Source organism: Dermacentor variabilis, chromosome 2, assembly GCF_050947875.1.
Source record: "Dermacentor variabilis isolate Ectoservices chromosome 2, ASM5094787v1, whole genome shotgun sequence".
Taxonomy (NCBI): Eukaryota; Metazoa; Arthropoda; class Arachnida; order Ixodida; family Ixodidae; genus Dermacentor; species Dermacentor variabilis.
Genome location: NC_134569.1, coordinates 72229741 through 72256734, shown reverse-complemented (window position 1 = coordinate 72256734; position 26994 = coordinate 72229741). Strand labels below are relative to the sequence as shown.

Sequence of the window (26994 nt, the reverse complement as noted above, 5' to 3'; positions counted from 1 at the left end):
CCCGCAAGCGTGCAGCAAGAGCAGCCCCGATACCCGATACATTTGACAGCGCACGACTCGAAGACGAGGGCGAAACAAAGGAGGCGAAGAATGACCCACATTTGCGCTGAACCGGCGCCCCTATCCCCACTTCCTTCGCGTCTGCGCAGTTCCTGTACTTCCGGCACCTCCCTAAAGAACCCCAAAAACCTGCGCACCCTTTCCCTTTTATTCCAGAATCAATGTCACAAAAAGCTATGTCTCGCGGGCTTTCTCATCCTCAACGAGACACGCCGAGAGCGGTCTGAGTTCCGGTCCCTACTTCGTTCCCTAGATGGCGCCTCCGGCACAAAAAGAGGGAGACGAGTTTTGGGGAAGGATGGGGCCAGGGAAAGAGGGGGTGGCACCGCAGGTCCAAGCGGCCCCGGGGGGGAGTGGCGCCGATCGAAGGAACAGCGACTCGCCCAGGCAGCAGGACAAGCCTGGATCGAAGCAGGGCTGCAGCTGCAGCAGCGGGCTCGCGTCACGAACCGCCCAAGAACGGGCCGCCGCCGAAACCAAGAAGGAAACCCGCACGGAATATACCGCCGCCGGCGCCGAGGATGCGACCGTGGCACTGCGCCGCCCCCGGGAAGTAGGCGACGACCAACAGCAGCGCACGAGCAGTTCTTGTTTCTTTGGGAGGAATCCCGGTTCGTGTGGCCGCAGAGTGGCATAGCGTTGCCGCGCGGTCCAGCAGCGGGTCCCCGACGGAGCTTCGGCGCAGCAGCCTCCTCAGCAACGGTGTCGCCGCCGCCGTCCGCGCTCCAATGGTGGCAGCCCGGGGACGATGCTCTGTAAATGGAGGTTGCCCCCCGTGCGTCACCGCGTGAACGAGCCGGCCTAGGGGCGCCCGCCCTCCGCGCTAGGCCTGCAGCAGCTGCGGCGAAGGCCCACCCGCGGCCGAGAACATGCGCCCGCGCCCCGGCGGCGTGTGCAGCAGCAGCAGCCTAGTGGGCCAGCCCTGCGCGCTGTGCGAGCCGCCCACCGCCGCGTTATGATGCTTCCCTTCGGAACACCCACGGCCCGGAATCAAGACGAGCTTCTAGCTGCAGACACTTCTCCAAGGTGAGCCGACCCGCTTGGGGCAAACCCCTCTCTCGCCCCCGCAGCCGACGCCAGCCGCAGCCACGGCCCCACGCTGTTATGCGGGCCGGGACTCGGGCCACCGATGCCCCGCGACCTGGCTTGTTTGAGACGCGGGGCAGAGGGGAGGGGGCAAAGGGGCAAGGGCGCCACTAGGCCTAAAGCCAACGGCCCACGACCGTTTCCCGTTCCGGACAGTTCTCGCACGCGACTCGCGGTCATCCGACCACTATACCGGAGAAAGAAGCGTGCACGGAAAGGCGACGCGCGAGCGACCGCCGAGTCAGTCGTCTCGCACAGAAACACCCGAGTGCAGCGTCATTCCTTCCACAGCCAGTGCACACATATACACACCTACCTCGCACGACGGCTACACGCACCCGCGAGCTCCGTACCTATAAGCCGACGGGAGACGCCCATGTAAACGCGTCCTTACACGGCCCGTGTCGCAGCGCCGGTCAAAGCTTTCGCCCTCAGTCGGGCGCTGGCGAGAGCCTTTTCTGCGCTCGAAGGGCAGAGCAGGTCGTGCGAAGAGCGCTGCCAATGCCGGTGACCCACTTTCGGGACGGGACGTGCGCCGACACTAGGCCTAAGCGGTTGTCCAAATATGCGCAGTGCCTTCCCGGGGGTCCCGGTGTCCTCAGCTGCTTCTCTGTCCAGCCGCGGCTGCAGACACCAATTTTGAGTCGCAAGAATGGATACGAAAGGATCGATAGAGCAGTTGAGCCCAGTCTCGAGATGTTTAGCTTACCGTGACGCCTGAACGACCAAGTGGTGGACAATCGAGTGCGGGTTTGTTTTGGATAGCAGAGTTGCTGTTTACGGCTGCGAATAGAATTACTTGAAAAAGAAAAATACCGGTATTTCGACTAGCACGTTGTGGTGCTGAAAGCAGGCGGTACGAGTGCCCACCCACTACTCGCGGTGTACGTCTCTGTATCCACGTAATGGCTCTTGGAAACACGTACATGTACGGGTGTAGAGGCCTAGCCAGAGGTCACTTCGAATAGGATTATCTCGAGGCTGTTCTACTCTGAGATCAGGACACGTCACAATCAGTTTGCCGCCTCGCAAGACAGCATGTGCCTAGATCAGATCGCCTATGCGAGGGAAAGGTCACAGTGTCAAACCCACCCGCTGTTTCATTGATCTACACTGAGCGTCTCGGCGTATTAACGGTGGCCGTGGCCATCGGTGTTTTGAAACGTGAACCTTCAAACAAAAAACCCAAATCCTACCGTGCAATATTTAAAAGCGCTTATTATTCTCTTCTACAATATCGTAACCGCCCATACTTTCATATTTAGAACTAATTAATGTCTGCATTGAGGGTTTCGTTGCCGTGATGTGTTGGCGTATTTTGTATATCTGCTCAATGGCAACTCGTATTTATAACAAAGCGACGTTGCTTATGCCGTAATAGCTGCAACTTATTGCCAAAGCGCACGAGATTGACTGTCCTCCTGTTTGAGTGAAAGAATCAGCCAGTCGATAAGCTAGAATCATACCCCCTGCTGTCGTTGTGGCATCGAAAGGATACGAGAACATTGTGTGGTTGCTTAATGTTAGTATTGATCTTTCACCATGATACGTTAGCAGCTACGAGCAACCATACATACGCCATATATCTGCCGCTCGTGTACTTATCGACAAAAAAAGGCAGAAAAAAAGAAAGCTCTCACAGTACGAGTGCTTATATGTTGAGACGCCTGTTGTGTCGAGTACCCAGCAAACAAATAAAACGCGTAAGTAGCAGCGGAGCCTTCAAGTGTGCTTAGGAAATGGAGCTCGGAACAGCCGTTTCTTGTCTTTTTTTTTTTTCGTTGATGTGCTCACTGCAGCGTAGACGCAAGGCAACTGGCTCGGACACGCCCTTGTGCGTCAGCGGTTGTTTCGCAACCAGTGAATTTGGCTTAGGGGAGGCTTGTATTTATGACTAATAGAAAGAAAGTACTAGGGTATTTGTCTATTTTAATCGGTAGACAAATGCGTAACATCTGTCAGCGTTATTTCTTTATGCATATTGTTTATTTCATTTGCCGTTTTTTTTCTATTCGCAATTTCTCCGCACGGATTTCTGCAGGACACACTTACTTGAAGATGACAAAGACCAGTGATGTGCTTGATAGGCAACAGCTTTCCCGTGGTGTTCTGTGTCCATCCACCATAATGCATTATTTTCTCGTCACCGAGTGATGTGCATTACATTTTACATGTCATCTGTGTATATGCGCGTACGCTATACCCCTACCTGTTTTAAATTTTCACTCAAGATGCTTTCTTTTTGTTGGTCTTTCTATTTTTTCTTCGTGTGTGCGTGTTCTGACACTTAGCTTTGCGTTTCTTTTACATTGCGTTCTTACTTTACGTCATAACCTTTATTTTACCCGCCGTAGTTTCTCAGTGGATATGGTGTTAGGCTGCTGAGCACGAGGGCGCGGGATCAAATCCCGGCCACGGCGGGCGCATTTCGATGAAGGCGAAATGCGAAAACAGCCTTGTACTTAGATTTAGGTACACGTTAAAGAACCCCAGGTGGTCCAAATTTCCGGAGTCTTCTACAACGGCGTGGATCATAATCAGAAAGTGGTTTTGCCACGTAAAACCCCGTAACTTAAATTACTTTTATTTTGTATTTGTTATTGCAACTAATTTAGATGGAGTAGGCGTCGTTAACGTAAGACGATAATGTACGGCATTCTTTCATAAATTTGCACCTATACAGAAAATCACAAGCCGATAAATCTGCCGGTGTGGTGAAAATGTTCGTTCGCGATAACTATATACTGTAATTGGTTTATTGAATTTTTGCTTCTCTAAAGATAGTTCTCGTAATCATATCAATTTTGTAATGTAAACTATTTTCCCAGAAGGCAAGTCCCAACTATTGCTAACCAGTTCCGGCGTGAAAGTAGATGCGTAGAACGTCCCAACGATGTCATTCGTTTGCAATGCTTTCGTGCTTTCTGGATATCTTGCAGCACGTTCGTCTTTGCAAGTAAGCTGAGCGTTACGTTACCGCTGACCTCATAGACGTCACGCAGGCGTCAATGCGTCAAGAAGCAACTTGCACTAAGCTTCATACTCGTCTTGTTTATGTCCTTATGAGTTGATTAATACCTTTTTTATTTTTATTGTTGTTGTTGTTGGTATGTGCCTTTGTACTTAAGCGCTTTACCTAATGAGGAATGCGCCTTAAAATATTCCCTGAACTTGGTTCGCCTCCCAGGTGAGAATAAATGGAACACCGATGTAGGGCAACTCCGAAGCTTACTATATGAATTGCAGAAGAAAGGATTTTAAAATTTGGCAGAAAATGTTTTCAAGCCAACTACGAGTATCGCGTCCAACGAATGACATTACAGCTGAACCACTTCAATATTAAAATCGGCAGATGAAGCGAAATTTTCTCACTCGATATGAAAGAAAGACTAGAAACTGCTGCCACTTGACCATGTAGAAACTTCAGAAGTTCAACGTGTTCAGCCTGTCCTGCCTCATAAGCAATCTGGTTACAGCGTTACTCAACACTTCAGAAGCTACAGTGCTACTGACATTTTGTGCTACTGACAGCTGGTAGCGCTGTTTTTGTGTGACATCGTCATGGTGTTATATTTATTCAGGTAACTAATTAAAAAATGAATGTTATTCATCAGAGAAACATAAAATATGAAGCGTTAGAGGTAATAAAAAGGTCTCGTTTGCTACGGAATACTGAAAAAGGGAAGAATCTATGTTTTCATGGAGAGAGAAAGGAGCCTCTTCCTGTACCACATATCTTTAATGGAAGGATGAGAAGCTAATAGAAAGATTAGACAGAGAAACAGAAGGTTCTGTTAACACATACACCAACGAATAAAATCGCACGTGACCAAAGGCGACAACACAGGCCAGTCAACCTTCAGAGGTTTTCGCGCCCACTAACAGCGTGGTTGAGTTCCGGTATTTTATCTGTAGAAGAAGGGCCATCGTCCAAAGAATGAGAGAAAATCCTGTTGTGCATGCAAATGCGCCCCGAGTGGCAAACATGCTATAGCGCATTTCCTTCTTCTAGTAAAAGTCACTTGTACAAAAATACTTTGATGTTTCATTAACATTTGTCGACGCGGCCCCGCGTTTTCGAGAAATTTCATTGCTGAGATGACCACAATGTTGTGAGCCTGATAGAAATTTACTAACAACGCCCAAATGCTTCATTCGGTAAAATTTGACTTCATTCTATATTGCTTTGGTTAACGCAGGCATTGTGAGTGATGACATCATCGTAAATAAGACTACCAAAGTGAAAAAAAAAATAACATTTACTTTTAGGTGCGCCGGGATTATACATGACAATCTTTTCGTGCCCAACAAGACAGCCTTAAACGAAATCAATATGGTGAAACACCCCATTCCGAACGTGTACATGATTCAGACATCAATCACGACTGTAGGCACAAGTGTGAGCATTTAGTAAACTATGCTTCGCGCTATTAGCCCCTGGCGTAATCGTCCGGTGGGGATGATAGTCGGATATTGAATAACACTGCAACGTGAAGCCACAATGTGCATCGTCTAAGACTTAGCAGAGTACTACGTTGTGTGAGTTAGTGCATAGCTAATCCGACGTAGTGTGCGCAAACAAGAAGAAAACACGAAGAAAAAATAAGGAGACAGAAAGAGCGCTCTCTCTATCTCCTTCCTTTTTCTTCTGTTTTGTCTTCTTTTCTTTCTTTTCTTTCTTTTCTTTCTTTTTAATTTTTTTTTTACTTTGCGCAACAGTAAGTCGAATTAGCTAAGGAGGCTCTAGAGCCATGAATGTCGAAAACAAGGAACCAATACAGTTGCATGTCTTGCGAGTGAACAACGTCAGCGATATCACCCACCTCGCGATATCACGACAAACCCTTGGCGAGCTTTTGCCTCATGAGAACAGTCCAGCTAATAACCGAGACCAACCCTTTCCTCGATGCTCTCGCCGTTACCGGGCGAGCCTAACGGTGGGTCATCAGACGCTGCACGTTTGATCAGTCATAAGGAGAGCCTATATACTGGTGCCACCGTCCTTCACTATACTGACAACCCATTTGCACAACGGTGCCTGACGACGAGAGGACGCAGAGGAGCGTTTGCATTCGCCACCCGCTCCTTCACCATTGCCGTATCGAGTGCCTGGCGCGACTGCCCGTGTAAACACGATACAATGGTCGCACAGTGCAGCAGTGGGAAGGTACCCGTTGCTACCTATTCGGCCCGGCCACAAAGCGCTTCCGATGCCCGTGCAGTGCAATTTTGCTGTCCAAGCCGTCCGATTCCAGTCAATAAATATCGAAGCTGTTGTCAAGATGCGTCCGTAAAACACCAAGGTGTCGCGCAGACGCGTCTGAAGAAACCAAAAAACCGTCATCAACACGTCTCTTAAAATCAAAGCTGTTGTGCAGACATGTTTGCAGAGGACAAGTCTATTTTTCTGACGCGTCTTTTAGACATCAAGGATATTGTCGAGACGTATCGGTTAAAGCAAGAACAGTCGAAATTGATTTACCGTTATGAAATTGCAATTGTTGACAACAAATGCGTTGCAGTCTCTACAGCGCCAAATCTTCTGAAAGGATAAAGCGGTGACACGAGAGAAGCTGATTCTTTATAGCATTAATGTAGTTCCATAACACTTGCTGGCCCGCGCAACAGTGAGAAAACGCTCAAATTTATTGAAACCTGCGCCATCAACACGGACCGGGCGTCCAACAGAAGTAAAAGAAGTAAGAGCGTATCTACGAGTATGAGCGGCCGCGCCGCGGCATACTGCGTCGCATACCGACAGCGGCACTGTGGACGTCTCGGCTGGAGGCGGGGTCCTCTTCGCTCAAAGACGCGCTAGTCACATCCGACGTCCCGACGCGCCGCACAATGAGACCGCGCGTTTCAGACGTCAACACGCCGTATCGAGGGGAAGTCGAGGGGCCAATCAATACGCCATGAGCTCGGAACAATTGATCTTGGAAAGCTTTCGCAGCGGACCGCTCGCGGAGCGGCCACCACCGACCACCCAGCCTCTTCTTCCGCTGCTTCTTCTGTATTGGCCGTGAAACGAGGAATTTTCGCTCGCAGAAAAGGGGGCAGGCTATCTCAACATGTCAGCTAAGAAATATGACAACAAATTCAATGCTGTAACAATTGCGAAATACTGTGCAAACAAATCTATACAAAATCCGTAAGGGCTTCATCGTTACTTAGTTTCACTGCCATTCTTTCATTTGATTACTTATGTTATTGTCATCTATTATTTCTTTAGTTCTGCTGAATATAACATGGGAAATGGAAAGTACTCTACTTCAATTTTTTCACGGTATTTCATGTATAACTGGAACAGGAGAGAAATAAGAGGGAATAGCAATAGCGCCGTCCCCCCAAGAGCACAAATCTACAAAGTGGCAGTTTACCCGCCGTGGTTCCTTAGTCTTGGGCTGCTATAAACACAAATGAACTTTTAGCACTGCGTCATGGTTCACATGAGCAGCTCGTTGAAGAGATCAGTGAAGTCCACCATCGCATAGTTGACGAAGGACCCGATATATCAGTGGTTTCCCAGTCACTGTGGCATACATCGCAATGATCGGGTGGACGCAGCTGCCCAATCTGCCCATGACGGCGTCAACTGCGTTGCCATTTCTCTTTCGAGAGCCGACACAACGGAAAAACGGACCCCAAAGCAGATCGCTTTCAACATAAAGCCCACGTAACCGCGCGAGCTCGCGCCGTACGCAGTTACTGGCGAAGTGCAACGTCCTGCTTACTTCCCCTCCCACCGGTTCCTTGCGAGCGACGGAAGACGGCGCACTTCCTCCGCGCTTTTCTCCCTTGCGCGCGCGAGATTGAGGCACGATCGTCGGCTCACCCTCGCATGTTCTCGCACATGCTGCATTCGACGCGAGGCGACGGTGTTATCGCCCTTGGTCTTTATGGGGAACGTCACGGCCATTTCGATGCCTACGGCGGCGGCAAGAGTGCACCTAGAGTCGCCATATAATTGCTACCGCAATAAAAGAAAACCCACACGTGCTTCTCAGCGACCACGCCAGAAAGGCGGTGGTCATGGGTACGATACCTGAACAAAGAAGAACCTTTCTTCAACTGCATAGCTTTGTTTGTGATAAACCCGTATGGGCTTCCTTTCTGGTTTCATGTTACTCTTGGTTTGATGATAATGTTCCCACTTTACTTAAAGCGCAAAAAAAAGCGAGTACACAGGAAGGAAGACCAGGCAGTGTGATCGCTACTTCGAACTAAACATCCTGTGTGGTCTTCCTTCTTGTGTCCTCGTTTTTTTGCGCTTTAGGTCAAGTACTAATTCTTACAAACTCGCCGAAATTTCAGTTTTTGTAGATAATATTCCCCTTTCATAAACTTGGTCCACCTTGCTAGCTCCTGCACAACTTTTTTGCATTATGTTTTATGAAAGCGCTAAAAAGGTAAGACCAATGGTCACGAAGGAAACTAAGGGAAAAAAGGAAGGAATAGATCATGAGCGCACAAGAACAACGAAAGCACGAACAATTCATGAGAACATATAAAAAATCAGGTATCTGCATAAATCATTGTTCGCAAAGAATGAAGTCATTGCCCGCGAAAAAAAACTAAGTAGTGCTTCGAAAAATTATCTTTGTTTCTTAGGGCACGACCAGGTTTGAAGCACATTTTGTACAGAGAAAGGGTGCCTATCTGAAGTGCTGACACAAGTCCAAGCATACCTTAGCAATAACTTTACTTTGTTCGCATCACAAACCAACCAACCAATAAACAAACAAACAATAGAATTTGTCAATCATTTTTATGTCATGACTGGCGATATCACTGTGTAGGGCCAGTATAAACTATTTTTGGAAAGCACAGATTACGAAAGCGCACATCAGTCATTACGATTAGTTTGCAGAAAACAAACACAAGTATTAGTCGCGCTATTTGGCACATGTGCTCAACGTGTATATCAAACATATATTTCACAACTGTGGATCTATTAACATTGACGGAGACGTTGCCATCTGGTTGTTGCATCTTCTTTTGGCCCAGAGAGAGAGAAACGTATTTCAATTATTGCTCTCTCCCTTTCGGCCGAGAAGTCAAAACCCACGCAATCCATGCCGCAGCTTAGAACTCAAACCTTGGTATTTCAACTTCGGTGTAGATTTATTCTGCCGTTATGTCTTATTTAGTATGTGTTTCTTCACAACTACACGAGAACAAAACACGCAGCTGGCTTAGTCAGGTAATTAAGCATACACTCGCTACTAGGAAACCTAAGTGAACTAATTATAGTGAAGCAGTGTTCAAGACAAGCCTGTAGAGGTCGAGACACTACTGAAATCTCCGCCAATCGGCTCCTGTGAAGATGGTTGGTCAGCGAAGCTGTAGATATGTTGCACCTAAATTTGTCAAACACAGATTCTATGAGCTGCGCCCATTACGGACATTGCTCCTCAAAGTGATATATGACACGAACACATGTTTCAATTCAGTTTACAAAACCTGTATTTTATTTATTACTCTGAAACTACTTCGATAATTACTGCTCACTGTTCGCTACGATACAAACAGATTTTTTCCGTCATTATTTAATAAATGTTTCTGGCTAAGTTAACTCCGTGCATGACCCGTAATTGGTCGAATCGGATCGTTGAAGTATCCGAGGCCAAAATCTTCCATGAAGGGGGTGAACCACTGCTTTGTTTCGGGATTTGAGATGTCTACGTTGAAGTCTTTGACAACGACAACCGGCGAGGGATTGGCGGCAACGTACGTTGATCAACGCGGAAGTGCGCGCGCCTCGTCGTTAATAATGTTGTTTGTATAGAATGGAATGGAATGAAATGGAAAACTTTATTGAGGTCCATCGGAACGTGCACTAGCACGTAGCGGGCCGCTCCCAATTCAGGACAGAAAGGCCTAACCTCTCCGACGGCTGTTTTTATTTGCGTGTTTCGTATTGAAACGAAAGCTGTACTGTACGTTCGCTTCCCACCTCATCCTTACGGAGGTATGAGCCATTGCTCCTGGCCCTGCACTGTCGCTGGCATCGGCCCAGTGGGTTTTCTGTGGACGTCAAGGACGTGAAACAAAATCCCGGAATCCTAGCAATAGACAGCTTCGCTGTAATAAATCACCATGGTAACGAAGCTGGCGCTGCTTAATAAGAAATTCTGAAATAGAAAAGAGAGAGAGAGAGAGAGAGAAAAGGGAAGGAAAGGCAGGGAGGTTAGCCAGTGTAAGTACCGGCTAGCTAACGCGTGCTGGAGAAAGGGGGAAAGGGAATGAGAGAAGAAATAAGAGAAACATAAAAACGAGAAAAATTCACACAGTAACGCGATGCCGCGCGCTACAACAGTGAGAGGCGGTCGCACAATTCAGAAGCCCTTGAAAACTTCAGCAAAGCCCTTCAGGCCTTGAGTGCTGAAAACCGTCTGGACCAGTGTCCTAGAACTTCCTCTTCTGTGAAGAGGCGATTGTCCAGTTTTTCGATCGCGGTCACGAGCACTTTTCTTGGCACATTGTAACGGGAACAGTCACGGAGGAGATGCACGATCGTCTCCTCGTAGCTGCAGGTGTCGCAACTAGGGTTGTCGGCCATTTCAATGCAGAAGGAATAGGAGTTCGTGAATGCCACGCTCAGCCACAGGCAGCCCAGAAGTGTTGCTTCCGCTCGTGGTAACCCTGGTGAAAGACGCAGTTGCAAATGTGGATCCCATCTGTAAAGACGTGCGTTCGTGAATTCACTGCTGTTGCAGAGAATTTGCGTAAGCTCACGTGCAAGGGACGAAGACTTGTGGTTGCATCTGTTCTTGACAGTGGTATGGGTATAATCTGGGCACCATCGTGGGCCGATCGGGCAGCGTCATCCACACGAGAAAGGAAAGACAAAGAGGTACCAAAGGCGAGTTTACGGTTTGCTACCCTGTACTCGGGTGGGGGATATAGGGGTTGTAAAGAAGACAAAGAGCGAGAGGGGAGAAATTAACAAAAAGAAAGATGAAAAAGAAGAGAAAAAGAAAAAGAAGGTAAAAAAGGCGTTCCAATCCCAGGCGTTCACGCAGGCCGGTCGATACTGTAAGTGCTACTGCGCTTGCACGGCCTTCTGATGCGATGTTAAGATGCGTAAATGTTTCAAGTTTATTTCTTCAGACAGAGGCTGGTCTTCGAACTGGTTCAGCACGACAAAAAGCGATTGTCTCTGCCCACTGTACACCGGACACTGGCAAAGAGCATGTGTGAAAGAGTGAATTTAAATATTTGGTAGGCGGCTGCTTTGTTGTGTTTCGATCTGTGCGCCGTCGTGTCTTTAGTCTTTTATAAAACAACTCTTCCCGATTTCCACAGAACTTTTCCACAGAAGTTGTTTATTCGGTTATTCAAGATATGTATATCAGCTTCGCAATAAGATATTAAGAAACAGTTCGGTTTTTATGTTTGTCTTGTGTTTGTTTCTTGTTCTTTTTGCCAGATTACCTACTAATTGTGACAACGATTTCTTTATAAAAGTTGTTCGGTTATCATTGTATCCTCAGACTTAAATATGTAATCGCAATACCAAAACCTCTGATCAGAGTCTGCGGAGTTTTTGATAGATTTTATATGAGATGTCAAGCGAAGCGCTGGCGCAATTGACTGTTGAAATCAGTATAGCATATGCGTAGCAGAGTAACTAGCGGTCAGTGGTGCAGTGCCATTATAAAGCGCCGGTACAGCCTTCATTTAAGTTATGGGAAGACAAGCTTTATTTCCCGGCCGTGCCTAATTGTTTACCACCCAGCAAATACAATTGCAAGTTTGTTTGTTTGCTAGTTAGTTAGCTAACTAGTTAGTTAGTTAGTTAATTAGTTAGTTAGTTAGTTATTTAGTTAGTTAGTTAGTTAGTTAGTTAGTTAGTTAGTTAGTTAGTTAGTTAGTTAGTTAGTTAGTTAGTTAGTTAGTTAGTTAGTTAGTTAGTTAGTTAGTTAGTTAGTTAGTTAGTTAGTTAGTTAGTTAGTCAGTCAGTCAGTCAGTCAGTCAGTCAGTCAGTCAGTCAGTCAGTCAGTCTGTCTGTCTGTCTGTCTGTCTGTCTGTCTGTCTGTCTGTCTGTCTGTCTGTCTGTCTGTCTGTCTGTCTGTCTGTCTGTCTGTCTGTCTGTCTGTCTGTCTGTCTGTAAATAAAGGAAACAAGTACTTCTCGCATGCAAATTTTAGCAAGGCGTCGTACATATCGTGCTGCCATCTGTGTACTGCCGTATAGTGCTGCCATATCGTACTGCTAGTTAGTGCCTCACTTAAGGATACTGTGTTTAATGAAGCATTGATCTGTTAAAATCATTATGCGTATATTTGTTTTATGTTAAGCGTAATACATCTCGGCTCCCTGAGAGTATTTAGTGGTCTTCAATAATAAAGTTCTCTTTGTAAGCCTTCGTTCGCCTCTACATTCGTTTCACAAAACAGCATAAACATTTATGTATGCCGAAATTCGATTGTTTATTATTTATTTTTATTTTTATTTTTGCACACAAGTGGCTTATAGTGTATAACTGAAGGGTCAGACGTCAAACATCTGAACGTTTCTGTGGCTTAATGATTTCGCGGATCCAAAAAAGTGTCACGTATAGAGCCTCACGAATGGTGTAAAAGATGTTCGAGTATAATACAATTTAAAGTACCTTGCTTCTATAATGTTGTGCCAGTAAATGCCCCCTCCTTCGATTAGGGTAACTAGTAAACCGTAATATTGCTAGGACCTAAACTATAGAAATGCGAGCTCAGCGTTCAGTTGAATCTCGACTCCTATTCAGCAAAGCACTCCCATGCCTCACGCTTGTAACGCTTATGCTGTTTTATTTAATATAGCTCTAACGGTTGACATTTATTTGGAGTCATCCCGTTAATACAGCGTCCTCAATATGTTGATTTCTCTGGACCTGGTAAACTTGCACCGGTGAGATAAGCATCGGTTCATTAATTTTATTGTTGTTGTTTTTATTTACGTGTAATAGTGTCCATTATAATTGTGACTGTCGAAACATATTGCCAAGGATACTTACTAATTTTTCTTGACGCATCCTTTTGACTTTACGCAAATAATGCAATGCTTAGCGCCGACTGTTTCGTAAACGGGGGTCGTTGTGTCGTCTTCGCCAGTTCCATGTGGTTGTTGTAGTTCTTTTTGATGATGATGATGATGATGATCATGATGATCATGATGATCATGATGATGATGATGATGATTTATTAAGTGCGCTAGGATGGGAAAGAACAGTCGTCAAAGCCTCTGAAGTCCTGTTGTGAAATTTTCGACTAGATAATACTTTTCCTGCGCTCGCCTGGGAAACATAGTATTGCTATCAATACCTTCTAAGCAAGCGGCAGTCGCCACTTTCGCGTTTCTCAACAACCGGTCTATTGTTCTTTTTTTTTTTGTCTTGTTTAGCAACTGAATGACAATCCCATTTCACTTCGCGGAAATGCAAATAAAACAGCGGTTATCACTGAACCACAATGCCTGCTTGCTGCGAGGGTGTTTAAACTCGTTTCAAAACTGGTTTTGTAAGATATGTTTCTTGGTCTTTTCCAGTGTCGTTATGGTCGCACGAGCGGATGCGTTTGCTGCCTTCTGAATAAAGCATGTATCTCATTAGAGGCGACCATCTAAAGTGCGATGGCCTGTGCTTTCAGAACTGGTTTCTCCTTTGTGTGGCCACAGCGCACATCAACAATTGGTAGCAGAGGTACGATTACACTACCATCAAGCGGTGGACGGAGGCCACGACACTGAATTTCAGTGGCTACCCGGGCACTGTAACATTGCTGGCAATGAAAGTGCCGACAAAGGTGCCCGCGAGGCACATGATTTATGTGAAGGCACCACGATACCATTCTCTAGAACGGATGCAGCACGGTACCTCAGCGGTCTTGCCCATATTATTAGCGTAAGAAAATGGAACACACCGGAGTTCACCAACCGGCGCCTATATACGATGGACCCGCATATGACATTGCAACTTTCACCTACTTATAACCGACGGGAAAAAAAACGTTACTGTGCCGCTTGCGAGCAGCTCTTTCTTTCACAAACGCCTACTCATTCCTAATTGGAACGGCGGACACTCCCAATTGCAACAGATGTGGTGTCGAAGAAACGACGAAACATATCCAGTGTGGCTGCCCTACATACGAAGACGAGAGAAGTGCCCTTCGTACAGCTTTGGAGCTCTTAGACGACCGTCCTTTCACGGAGGAGAAGATCTTGGGCCCGCGGCCTCGTCTGCCTGCTATGTGCAAGAACACAAAGGCGCTGGTGCTTTTCTTGATATGCACCAACCTGTATGACCGCTTGTAACTGACTCAGTGGTGCACTCTTGTGTACGTAACAGTGGATACTGTGACCTTCTTTCTTCCTTCTCCTCTTTGAGTACCATTTCCCGCTTCCCCAGCGCAGGGTAGGAGGAGGAGAAACTTTATTATTGCAGAAACCGTTGCGCGGTTTATTCCTGGGTGGTTCCCTCTGACAGGGCTCCACTGGCGATAGCGGCTCGCCGGGCCTGGTCGAGGGTCGCCAGTTGGCTTCCCAGGTCCAGTTCGGAGAGTCTCGCCTCCCAAGACCACGTAGTGAGTGTGTGTGTTGTGACTCGTGGCGAAATTGCGTCGCCCGGACGGTCGGTGCAATCGTGTGTTATGTGCGCGAGTGTCGCTGTGTGGTTGCTACACCAGGGACATGTTCGGGACGTATAACTGTCTGGGTAGATTGCGTGTAGACGAGACAAGTGTGGGTATGTGTTAGTTTGCAGGCGGCGCCAGTCCCTTGCCTGGAGTTTATTGAGAGCTTTGTGTGGGGGAGCGTATTGCGTTCTTCCGAGCCGTTGGTCCTGTAGTATTTGTTGACCTGTCGGTAATAACTCGTGGGTCGCTCGTCGGTCTGTCGGGGGCTGAAGAACGGTGGGGTCTGCCGCTCGGCTAGTGAGACCTCGAGCTGCACAGTCCGCCTCTTCGTTGCCCCGCAGGCTTTCGTGCCCGGGGCACCAGACGATACCATGGGTCCATTGTAGTGTGCGACCCAGGATTCGAATGGCTTGTATAGGGAGTGTTCCGTTCAGGTATAAACCTACCGGGCTCAGCCCGGTTAGCCTCCATACCTTTCCCTTATGACTTATCTCTCTTCTCATTTATGGCTCATTACTACACATGCTCCATGGAAGTGCACAGCTACAGTTCTTCACATTATATAGTGAGTGAGTGATCGAGTGTAGCCGCATTCCGACGTGAAGCCCGTCGTAAAACACAAACTTCTACGCTTATTAACAATTTCGTGGCTGGACCCGTGAAGCACATTTTTATGTGTCTGTAAGTCCGTGTTAACGATGACGTAAACAATCGTTCTCCCGAAACGCTTTAAGTTTTGGCTTGTTATGCTACCGTTTGTAATTGTTAGCACGAAATAAAAATTTCTGTGTGCGGCTTAAACATGCGTCAGAGGAGCAGGCCATTTCGTATTGATTTGGATAAGCGCAATATCTTACTTCTGTTATAGTTGTCTTTCTCGTATTCTTATTCTGTAGAGAACAGGCCTCAAATGCAGTTAACTTAAGCTAAAATAGCAAGCCTTTTAAAGGAGACTAATTGTATCTGTTTATATCAGCATCACTGAAGGGCTACTACGCGTGCCCACATAGTAGAACCTCCTGCCGGTTGGGCTCGAATCTAAAAAGCACTGCAAAAGGAACAACCACAGAAGTATGATTTCGCTTCATGAATCTAGGTGATGTTAGCTGAACGAACAGCATGGCCACAACCGGCCTCATCATGGGCCCAACAGTCCCTGGAGAACAAGGATTTCGCTACCGTTTTCTACCATTGTAAATACATTGCTATCGAACGCTGATCTCTTAGATACCACACGAAATGTATGCTCTACAGCAAAAAGAAATCAAATCCTTTAGTGGGCACTATGTGCAACATGAAAACTTGATACGCAAGGCGAACTAAACTACATAAATAGTCACACAGGCCACAGCTATTACTTGATGAGAAGTTCACATTGTATTTTATTTCGGTAACCACGAGGCACCACCAAAACACTTCGATGCAAGCACTGTTTAAAAAATTTACCGACGATTACGATACTCCTTAATGAGAAATTTCGGCGCAGCTCTACACATGTTTTCATTTCGCGATATATTAGCTGCCGCGGACAATCTGTCTCGTGCGGCACGTTGCAAACGAAACGAAATGTGGCGCGACTACCTCGCTAATCGGGAGATTGCAAGAGACAGCGCGTGAATGACGCGTGAGCGTGATTCACAGCAGCCGCCGCAGAAGGACTTCTGCTCATGCAGCGCTTTGTTTCCATATGTGGCATTGGTAGATGCGCTCGCCGCATGCCTTATGGATGGCGTGATCGGTGAACAGACGACGCGAGCTACTCTGGCGCCATCTCGCAGCAATCATCGCGGCAGAACACATCTCTGACGCACGACACTTTTCTTCTCGCTCTTTCACCACACCCTCCTCCTCCGCTTTCCTCTTCGCACTCTCTTCCCTATCGTCGTGTTTCCTCTCCCGTTGCGCTCCGCATTCGCTCTTTCATCCTTCGCTGTGCTCGTTCGCTCGGTTACGGCGAGGTACGACGCCGAGGGACGTCGAGGGACGCCGACGCTCAACGCAGGAACGGGCGCCTGAGAGCTGCGCTCTAAACCGCAGGTTGGTTTGCAGCCACAACGCACGGCCCTAAAGGCAGATAACTTTCGGTGTCGATAAATCATATCAAGAGCTACATAGAAACTACGAAGCTTTTCCAGGACATTTGAGTGGCAACCATATACAGCACGTTACCGGCGTATTCTGGCACGTCGTCTCCCTGCGCCAGTGCATCCATTGGCACTGTAATCTCTGCCGAAATGTATTCTATCTGGTTTGGTGGCATGAGTGTTAAGCGCGTGGTACGCATTTCCACTGGAATGAAATCCCTTTTCATATCACGTAGAATGAAGGAAACGCGCCTACCTCTTGCTATGCTGCTCCAAAAACACATCTGAAATACGTTACAGTTAGAAAAATGCGCCCGCCTGTGCTTTCCGAAACCAGCCGGGATGTCGGCCACGGTTTTAGTGTATTTATAAAAATGCAAAGCGATTATCCATGGCCACGCTAGAGCCACACATTATGCTCCAGACTCAAAGGTCGCTGCAATCAACCCCGTGCCATGGCGCAACGTCTCTCACACTGTGAAGGTCAGCGATGCTTCTTTCGTGCCACGCTCGTGCATAAAGGCGCACTTACGCGACGCGGCGCAGCATGTATCGTCTCGATGAGTCAACGATACCGCCGTTTCGATGCGCTGCGTCTTCGTGACGTCATCTTATGCGCTATTCATTCAGTCGGCCAGCTTTGGTCGGTAGTCCATTCACGTAGTCATAGCCGATTGCAAACGTGGGCAACATTTTAGAGATCGCTGACCACATAATGCTCTTTCTCTTGTTTCGCGTATGGAAACAATGCCCTTTTTCGCAGCTGACTGGTTCCAGCGGGTCATACTAACGGCACGTTGCAGTCCTGATGAGAATGTATGTGGTATATTGATGACGTTCGCACAGTTTCAAAGCTAATATGCCCACAAAAGTGAAACCCTCTATAAGGAATAAACCAAGCGCCTACTCTTAACAGCCGCTTAAAGAAGCCTCGAGTATTTGTGTGTTCTTCTTGATTTGTGTTTCTAGTAATTCATTAAATAATTTTTATTACTTATGTTTAGGACAGCATGTCAATATGAGGATTTTAGAAGAGATGTGAAAACAAGTTTCAACTGCGTATGGTGTACTGATGGCGTAGCGTAGCTCTTGTTTGTAACATTAAAAGACACCCTGAGAAACCTAATAAAAAAAGAGAGAAGGTCTCAGCGCAGTCTGCCGCTTTAAATCATCGGTAGTGCTGGTCTCAGACACTAATATTCGCGGGAGGCTTAGATTTAAAAGCGACCGTATATACTATGATTAATCGCATACCCCAAAAAACTGGATGTCTACCAACACTCATAATAATATTTCATTCTAGGGCCCTATAATGTAAATCTATTCCAATATGTTCTTATTCAAATCTCCTGACGTCAAATTTACACAACCGTCGACGCAAGCATCGGGCGTTCACCGGCAGGATTGTCTGGACAGACCAATCAAACGCTGTCCTCGTTCATAGGAGGTCACTTTTGACTGCTTGAAAAACGAATAACATTGCCTACACTGAGCAGCTTGTCTTATCTAACTGGCTGACAAGAGGCGAGGAGCACGCTCAAGTGGAGAGGGAATTGATGGGGCCGTACCACTGCACTGAAAATCGATAACCGGATGAAGAGGGTGGTGCCGGCGTCTGCAATTGGTCCACTTTCCCTTACTTGGCTTAAGGTGGCTGGTCAAAAATCGCGGCGGCATGCAACGGAAGGTTAAGATTGCAGCTAAGACGGATCCTCATCAAAGAATCGAGGTCGTAAACGTGGCGAAAGTGCTCGAGAACGTTACACGTCCACGCAGAAGGTTTTATTGTATGCAAATAAACCCATGCTCTTCGGCAGGTGCGAGTAGCCAGTGCCTGGGCGATCGGCGGCAACCATCTTTTATTCCTTTTGGAACGGGTCAGCCTGCGGCTATTCAGAAGAAAATTCAGTTTTGTTCGGCATATTAATGCATCTTTAACGCGTACACGTCACTTTGACGCGGTGAATTATTGCTGTTTTTGCGACGTCGCGTGAGAGGCAGGTGAAGTGGGTGCAGCCCGAAAACTTTTGGCGAGGAATAACGGCGAAAAGGCGTCGAATCAAAAATAACTATTTTTTTTGTTCGGTGAAATCATGCGTAATCAATGTGTAGACGTCGTATCAGATAGGCAGCTATCGCGGTTTTCGTGACGTCGCGTGACAGACAAGTGAAGGGGGGGGGGGGGGGGGTGCAAAAAAGTTTTTGAACAATCGCGTATGGCTAATTGCAGAATTCGAATAGAATAGTTTGGAATAGCTTTACGTTATAGCACCCCTAGTGTAAAGGTGGAGCGTCGCAGTGACGCATACTCATCAGAATGGGCACACTTGTGCCAATAGCCATAGGAAGCATGTCAGTAGACACACGAGAGTTCTGCATACGGCCTGGGCAGCGCACAGCTGTGATACTAGTGAAACAATACAAACGTAGGACCACCACAGTCCCCACTTTACGAACAATACGGAAATAGTAAGCTCACGATAAAGATGCAAGACATTTACGAATAGCGAACCCCAAATTAGCCGAAGATATCGAGTCGAAGAGCGCGCGAAGAACTGGCAGCTGCCTGTTATTCTTGGCTGACCATTCTGTCTCTTGCGGTACGCTAACCGTAAATTATGTTGTCAATTATTCCCTGCCATTCGTTGAGATATTAATGACTTAAGTAGAGCTTGGATTTCGCATACGCGCACGGGCGCCAACGTTATTTCTTGGGCACGCTGATGTTCCTCCAGCGTAGATCCTGATCCTCTACAAATTCTTGCAAATTGGTCTTAGCCCTTGTCGACCTATTTATCACGGTGACGCTGTTGATTGTTGCGGCAATCCGCCTTGGCAATATTGGCTTTTGTTCTCCACACTCGCGCGTTCCATTAGTGCGAACGGCGTTGTCTACGAAATGAGTGCTTTGAAATCGTGTCATCAAGGAAAGACAGCCTCCCGCTATTGATTCCTATGCGGGTTATTATTGCCGACCTGCTTGACTGGCTATGTCTGTGTAGCGAGAGCGGCTGGCTGCACGAATTAATCGGTATTTGTCATCGTTGTTGAGACATTCGCTGGTAAAAATTAGGTCCTGCGAGTAAGTGCATCATGTGTCTCAGGTATACGACGTGACCGCCTGATATGATGGGTGCAGCTTCTTGACGCATATCAACGCATATCATTTTTATGAAGGTCACTAAAGAATAACCAACACGTTAATAGTCTGTGGTAATAATTGTGCCTTACTAAACACAAAGGAAAAGAAAGAAACGTCGGAGTAAGATGTGAACCTGCATTTGTAAGGTTATCATTGTGGGTGAAGCTAGCACGATTTACGACGAAGCTTCGCGCTGTGAGGCGACGTGATGCTTAGTGGCGCTGCCATAGGACAAAAACTTTGGTTTCCTCGTCGGTGATTCAAACAAACATTTTTGTCGAATTGTCGATCGGACAGAAACGCTCGTCGCGGCGACAAATTTTCTGCCTTGGAATCGATTTGAAGACCTCTCGGCATGGCGCAATCGATTTAGTCGTAGCGACAAAAAGCTCCCCTAAAAACACATCGGCTTTATACAAGGGGATTCGACCAGTGCATACGTATGACAAAATTTGTGTAAAGCTTATATGGAAAAAACTCCCGTTGGTTGCCTTTTATCTGCTGCATAACTTTACTTTCCTCTGGGAGCGCTGAAGGCACTTGGACGGCAGCAGTGATAGCTTTATTTATCTTTGTCATGTTGTAAACTAGAAATATTATTCAAACGAAAATGACGTAGGCTGTCGGAAGAGAATTAGAAAAGTATAATGTCCCCAAAAAACTACTGATATCAATGGTATCCATCCTTTTAGCATCGTTTTGCTGCTGGCGCTTAACGAGTATTTTAGAGCCGGCATTCCCATGTTTGCCTTTTGTATAAGGCTCTTTGGGACGTTTCATAAGGGCGACCGGCATATTTGTTAGCACTGGTACAGAAAGGAGGTTTTTATCTGTCCCTATCTCTCACTTTTGGTAGGTGAACATTCACTAACAGTTTTACCTTCAACTTCTTGGCCCCCGTAATGAACTCTGCACTTTCTCTCTTGAGCACACTCACCCACAGTCATTGCAGCAATATGACTCCTAACTAGCGTCAGTGAGTGCGAGTGATGTCAGCATGAATGCAGGTGCCTGCGATTGGGAACATCAGTGACTGTCGGTGAATTTTCAACACGATGTGAATGTTGTAGTGAATGGGTGCCCGCGGCAGTGTGAGTACCCCAAGGTAAGGCTCATCAAGCAGGTCTGAAGCATCACACTCACTCCAGCCACTCTTTAGGTTCTTGCGCACGAGCAGTTCATTAGAAATACTATAGTTCTCATTAACGGTCCCCCCCTTTTCTGTTTACTTTTCTCGTGCCTTTTTTTTTTACCTCCCCGCTATTATTCTGTCTTTCATTTCCCCTCAACCTTCCCTCAGTGCAGGGTAGCAAACCAGAATCTCTTCCGGTTAACCTACCTGCCTTACCCACCCCGTCTCTCTCTCTCTCTCTGTCTCTCTGTCTCTCTGTCTCTCTCTCTCTCTCTCTGTCACACACACACACACACACACACACACACACACACACACACACACACACACATGAATGCACTCGCATAAACTCAAATCCCACAGCCTTACAAGCGCGCTGATGTTAGGGTGAACGCAACTGGTAGTGGTAAATCTGATCAAGCGAACACACCGGAATAAAGCATCTGTGAGTGAGAGTGAGTGAGGGCCACTCAGCCAAATACAGTATGGTTTCTGTTGATCTTTAAACAGTCATTACATTCTGACAGCGCATATGTGGTAATATCGAATACAGAACGTTAAGAAACTCCTCAGCGTCATCGTGTACTTCATTTCTGCTGTGTAAAAAACTTAACAAGAACTTGAGATAACAACAGAAAACCGCTTCAGTAAATGCTCTAAAGCATATCTCATTACGTGGAAGGATCCTTTAATGTTTCATTTTTGGCCCATGCCTACACTTCGAAATCTCGACGTTATTCATGAACCGTAGAAATGCTCGCGTCGCTTTGCGAGACTTCGACGCGTGGAGCCATGGTCCAAAAATCTTTGTCTCAGAAAATGGTCTGATGTCCAATCGTTTTCACACACTCATGAAATCGACTGGCCTCAGTGACCGAGTGTAGGCGTGCAGTGATGGACAACCGCACATGTTCATATTGATAGTACCTTTCTCCTTCCCTCTCATTTCCTTCTGTTCATCCCTTAACCCCCTTCGCCCCGCGTAAAGCAGCAAACCGAATGAGTGTCTGGTTTGTCTCGCTACCTTTTCTTCCTTATTTTCCTCCTCCTTCTCAACGCTATGACAGGTTTACCTTTTCTACACGTAGACTTCAACCGTTTCGTTTGTGTGTGTAGGAAGGGAGAGAGTGTGTGAAAAGAGAAAAGTTAAGGAAGTCAACAGTACGAACGACCGGTTTGCTACGTTACAGGGCAGTTAAAGGAAGACAGAACGAAAAAGAATAGAAAGCGGGAACACGGCTCTGCCATTTTGGGGTTACCGCACAACAAACAGTCGCCCACCTGTGGCCACTACGCTTTGAAAACTTCAGTAACGCGCGCATTGATATTATTGCCATAGAAATTCTATGGACACTCCAGGCTCATTTCTGCCGTCGCCATCGCCGTGAGGTCCCGCATAAAGTCCAAGGGCGATGAAATCGTCGCCGCGCGCCGTACGCTACATGTACGAGTGAAGGCGTGGGAGGGTGAACCGGTGACCGCGGCTCAATCTCGTGTGTGCGAGCGGCGAGCGACGAAGGCGGGCAGGAAGCACGCCCTCTCCTGTCGCGCGCGAGGCACGGGGGTGAGGCGTACTTTTCCGGTTGCTGCTGCTTACGGCGCGGCCGTGCGGGCGCCGTATCTTGAACGCGGTCTGTGACGTGGCCAAAGTGCCCGACCGCGCGGGCTTCACTTTCAAAGTGATCTGCGATGTTTGCAAAGTGCGCGTAGTGCCGGTTAGCTACGTATGCTCTGTGCTTTCGACAATTCGTTGGCGTTGAAGCGAAATGTGCATGAAAGTCAATATGCCCGCTCCTGTCGCGATTCCTCATACCAGCATTCTGACAGCGAATTTCCGTGCGCTCGTGACACCGTGGTTGTTAATTTAGTTAAAACGCGTTGGCGGGCTAGTTAGTTTGAATCCATGATATAATGTGTAAGCGCAAATGAAGGGGACGTAGAAAGAAACGGGTACACAGACACAGCGCTGTCTCTGTGTGTCGGTTTCTTTCTACGTCCTCGTTCAGTCGTGTTTACACATTAACTCATTGTTAATTTAGTTAATAAGCGAATATTTACAACTTTATAGGGCTGATAAAGCTACTATCCTTACTTTCTATAGTTATCCACTAATTTGCTATCGCAATCGGTGCTTCGCTTTTCGGTCGAAACTGCACCTTTTTTGTCCTAGCGACAAGTTTAACCACACTCCAGGAATATTTGTGCTTATGCTGTACATCTGTGGGTGTAACCTTCGACACTCATTGCAGTATTCATCAAGTTTCCGCAGACTACGCGAGATGCCACTTTCTTGCACTAACAGGTTCAAACCGGCGAAATAGAATATATATATATATATATATATATATATATATATATATATATATATATATATATGCTTGTCTAGAAGTGCGTTAGCAAATCTCTGTGGCATAAACAAAAAGATAAATGCGAAAACTTACGAGCCGTTTACACGGTGCGACGTTTCTAGTATATTAAGTCTCAGACCACACCAGCCGTCGGTGGCCAGGCACGGTTATAAAAGAACATTAAATGGAGGCATAAATGCAAACAGTGCACGAACAGCGTGTAACTAACAATCAGCGGCGGTACCGCATGTTCCCTGTTTACGGTTATTTCCCAAATCACACATCGCAAACGCCATAGACGACAGAATCTTGCGCAGCCGATCAAGTTCCTGTAGGAATCTTGCCGTGTACACCTGCGCTGAAACGAGCTGTTCTTTCGCAAGAGCCCATTCGCCGTTGTACTAAATCTGCTCACCTTCGCTTCTCCTGCTACCTTTATCGAGGCCCGGCAATGGCTCCGGGATTACACTGCGCGCCCCCTTTCTCTACCACCGCGGCTAAGAAACGCAGCGGCGGCGTATATAGGCTCTATTTTTTGCCCTAGCTCGTCTCTGGCCGATCTCTGAGTGCGTGCGAGGTAGTGAGCGCTTTCTGATCAAGCTTGGAAAGAGCTTGCATTAAGAGAGGTATGCGAGGATGGTAATTTCAGGCCTTGTCTCAATCCAGCCGTGGCATCAGAAAGCAAAAAGGACTTTCGACGAGAAAAAGGAGAAGAACCTAAGGCACTGCGGTGTGTCTTTAGACCTTTGCGAACCGTGTAGAATACGTTCACCGCTAGTTCAGCCTGCTACCTCAGAGAGTAACCGACTTTCCGCTGCTCTTTTATTCCTTCCATTTCCCCTCTGGCCGCTCCTCCACGTACTTAAAGCGCACTTTACTGCAATAATATCGCTTATGCGGCGGAGCCAAAATAAATGCGCACGTTGGTGTGCTTAGAAAGAAAGAAAGAAAGAAAGAAAGAAAGAAAGAAAGCTTGCCATCAAGCGTAGCGCGGGGAAGTTGGGCTGGGAAAACAGAGTACGATTTTGCGCCAGAACACCGCGGCCGCCACCACCTCTTCGCGATTTTGGGTCGGCTGAGTTGCGAGTCCACGCTCCCTAAATACGGCGGCCGCCGACGGCACTGCCGCCGAACGCCGTGAAGGAAGTGGTCGATACTGGGTCTCAGGGTGCGCGAACGCCGCGCCGGCGTGTGTACATGTGTGTGTGTGCCGCTGGTGCCGTTTTGTTTTTATCTGGCTCTGGCTCTTTTCTTTCCTTCTATTTCTTTCGTTCTCTTTCACTCCATCCCGTTCCCTTGCCGTTCATCTGTTCAATATGGCCTTGCCTCTTGGCGTCGGGTTATGTGCCGTATCGCGGACGACGTCGATGCGGTGGTGGGTTTTTTTTTTCTGCTTCTGTGCCTGTTGTGTTTTGAGAAAACGCGGCGCTTCGTTTATGTCTCTGTATCCGAACGAATGGAGCTCGGTTAGGTGCTGACTAATGGACTCTACTTGGGTTCGAAAAATCTCGCGAGCTGAAACAGTGGGGTATATATGTGCGTTCGTGTGTGAGAGAGAGTGAGAAAAAGAGCTAAGGCCACTGAAAATTTTCGGAACGGGGAATGGGAACTGGCGAGACTCCTTTCTTTAGGCACTTAACGACTTCTGTTAGTTTCTTTCTCATCCTTGTGGGCCCTTGTGCCTGTGTACTTGCGTTTGTATAACCACTTGAGCAATTAGGAAGCATGGGTTGTACTTCAAGCCAGTTTATCACTGACAAGGCCATCTTGAAGAGCTGGCTGGTCCACGTTAGGTGGTGGGTACCAACCGCGCCGACTCGGCAAATGATTAAAACTAAAAGACACAGAAGAGAAGTTTGACCGCATAGTGCACAAAACTCTATTATTGAAACTTAGCGCTACAAAATAAAGTGCAATGAAGACTGGCGGTGCATACACTGGTGCAACTTATTTTATTTATCTTCTCTTGTGATGTCATTTTTCTAGTGGGAACAGTTGGTAACCAACAGTTAGTAATCATCATCGTGCATTTATAAGTAACACACACGCGCACGAACACATACACACACAGACCGGGACTTTTGTGAGCAAGCAAAATCTTTCATAAACTTAAAAACACCTTTACGAAATGCTGTGCAGCTTTTGTAATCGCTAAGTTGATTGCAGCCGAATGCACTTACAATTAAAAAATATTCCATATCTTTAACAATCCGTGGCCTCCTGTGTTTTGTTCACTTTTTGCACTACGACATTAAATGTTGCGTCATCAAATTACCTAATCAACTTCTACAGAGCGACAAGGCGCTAAATTATTGCTGTCCCGTAGGCACACACATGTTTAGCACAACTTTTTCCGACGTTACACACAAAAATATTATGTATTTCAAGGATACATCAGCCTTAAAAGTCAGTGAAACCAGACGGGATGAATGTAAAAACTTACTGACCGGTTAAGGCCAAAAGCTGCTTAAGTGTTTGGTTTACTTGTGAGACATTTACAAAGCGCCTAAGACCAAGATGTAACATAAAATTGATGAGTCCTCGCCTGTCCAGTCTATTTCATGTTAGGTCATCGTCTGCTACACAGTATGTTCGTTTGATTGCCACTTGGATGCCTTGCCCAATGTGACACCATATCGTACAATGATATGAGGTCATAGCCTATTATACCACATCATATGATTCGCTGCCATCAGATGCTATATGATATAATGATATGGTCACTAAGGCATGAGATAATCACTGCTTGTAGAAGGCAATTACCGAAATATCTGTTTTCTTCCACCGTAAAGAACAAAGTGTCGGCGCACTTTGAAGAATGGACACAGTGGGAGAAAAGGATTCAAAGCCCACTGCTTCAAGACGAACTAAAGGCAGTCCAGAAGGCCCATGATGTCGCTGAAAGGCTTGCCCTGACAGTGCCAACGTGGGAGCGGCCCGCGTTGGCTTAACAAGTCGAGCCTCCGGACCTCATTACAATAAACGTTTTCACACACGCGCGCACAACAGCACAATAGCGTCTTTCATTTTCTTTAATTTTCATTTGCTGCACCAAGTGAAAAACCGAGCGCGAAACGAAGTAGGAATTACACTTGCTTTATTTGGATATAATTGAACATATTGACAACTATTTTGTGTGCACTTTCGCCATATATGACCCTTACGTTCCTAAAATCCATACATAATCTGCGGTTTCCCCACAAGTAAAAAATTGTTCATTGTATAACATCAACTGAAATGAGAAAGTCCCGCAGGAATGCAGCTTTCACAAACGTACGTGAACCGTCAATTTAATATAAAAAGCAAACAAAAAAAGTCAGAAATATCAAAGAGCGTTCTGTAGTTAAAATACTTGCTCTGTTAACAGATCATAGCCTTAATCACATTATTTAACTGAAACGTTGTTGTTTTCACGTAACGACACTTCGCACGTTGTTGTGGCATTTTTTTTTATGATTTGTTGTTCATAGCGTGAAAGTCGGTAATTTATTTTACGTTCAAATCTGGCTACATCTTGATTCGCGATGCT

The 26994-nt window shown here is 46.6% G+C and overlaps 1 protein-coding gene across 4 annotated transcripts in view; it reads left to right on the top strand.

Moving 5' to 3' along the window:
* Nucleotides 1–450: 450 nt before the first annotated feature.
* Nucleotides 451–26994, top strand: part of para (sodium voltage-gated channel paralytic) — a 239893-nt gene continuing 213349 nt past the window's right edge. For all 4 annotated transcript variants that reach the window (XM_075680914.1, XM_075680915.1, XM_075680912.1 and 1 more), the window contains exon 1: nt 451–1086. The gene's annotated coding sequence lies outside the window, so the exon portion shown is untranslated. The remainder of the gene's footprint in view (nt 1087–26994) is intronic.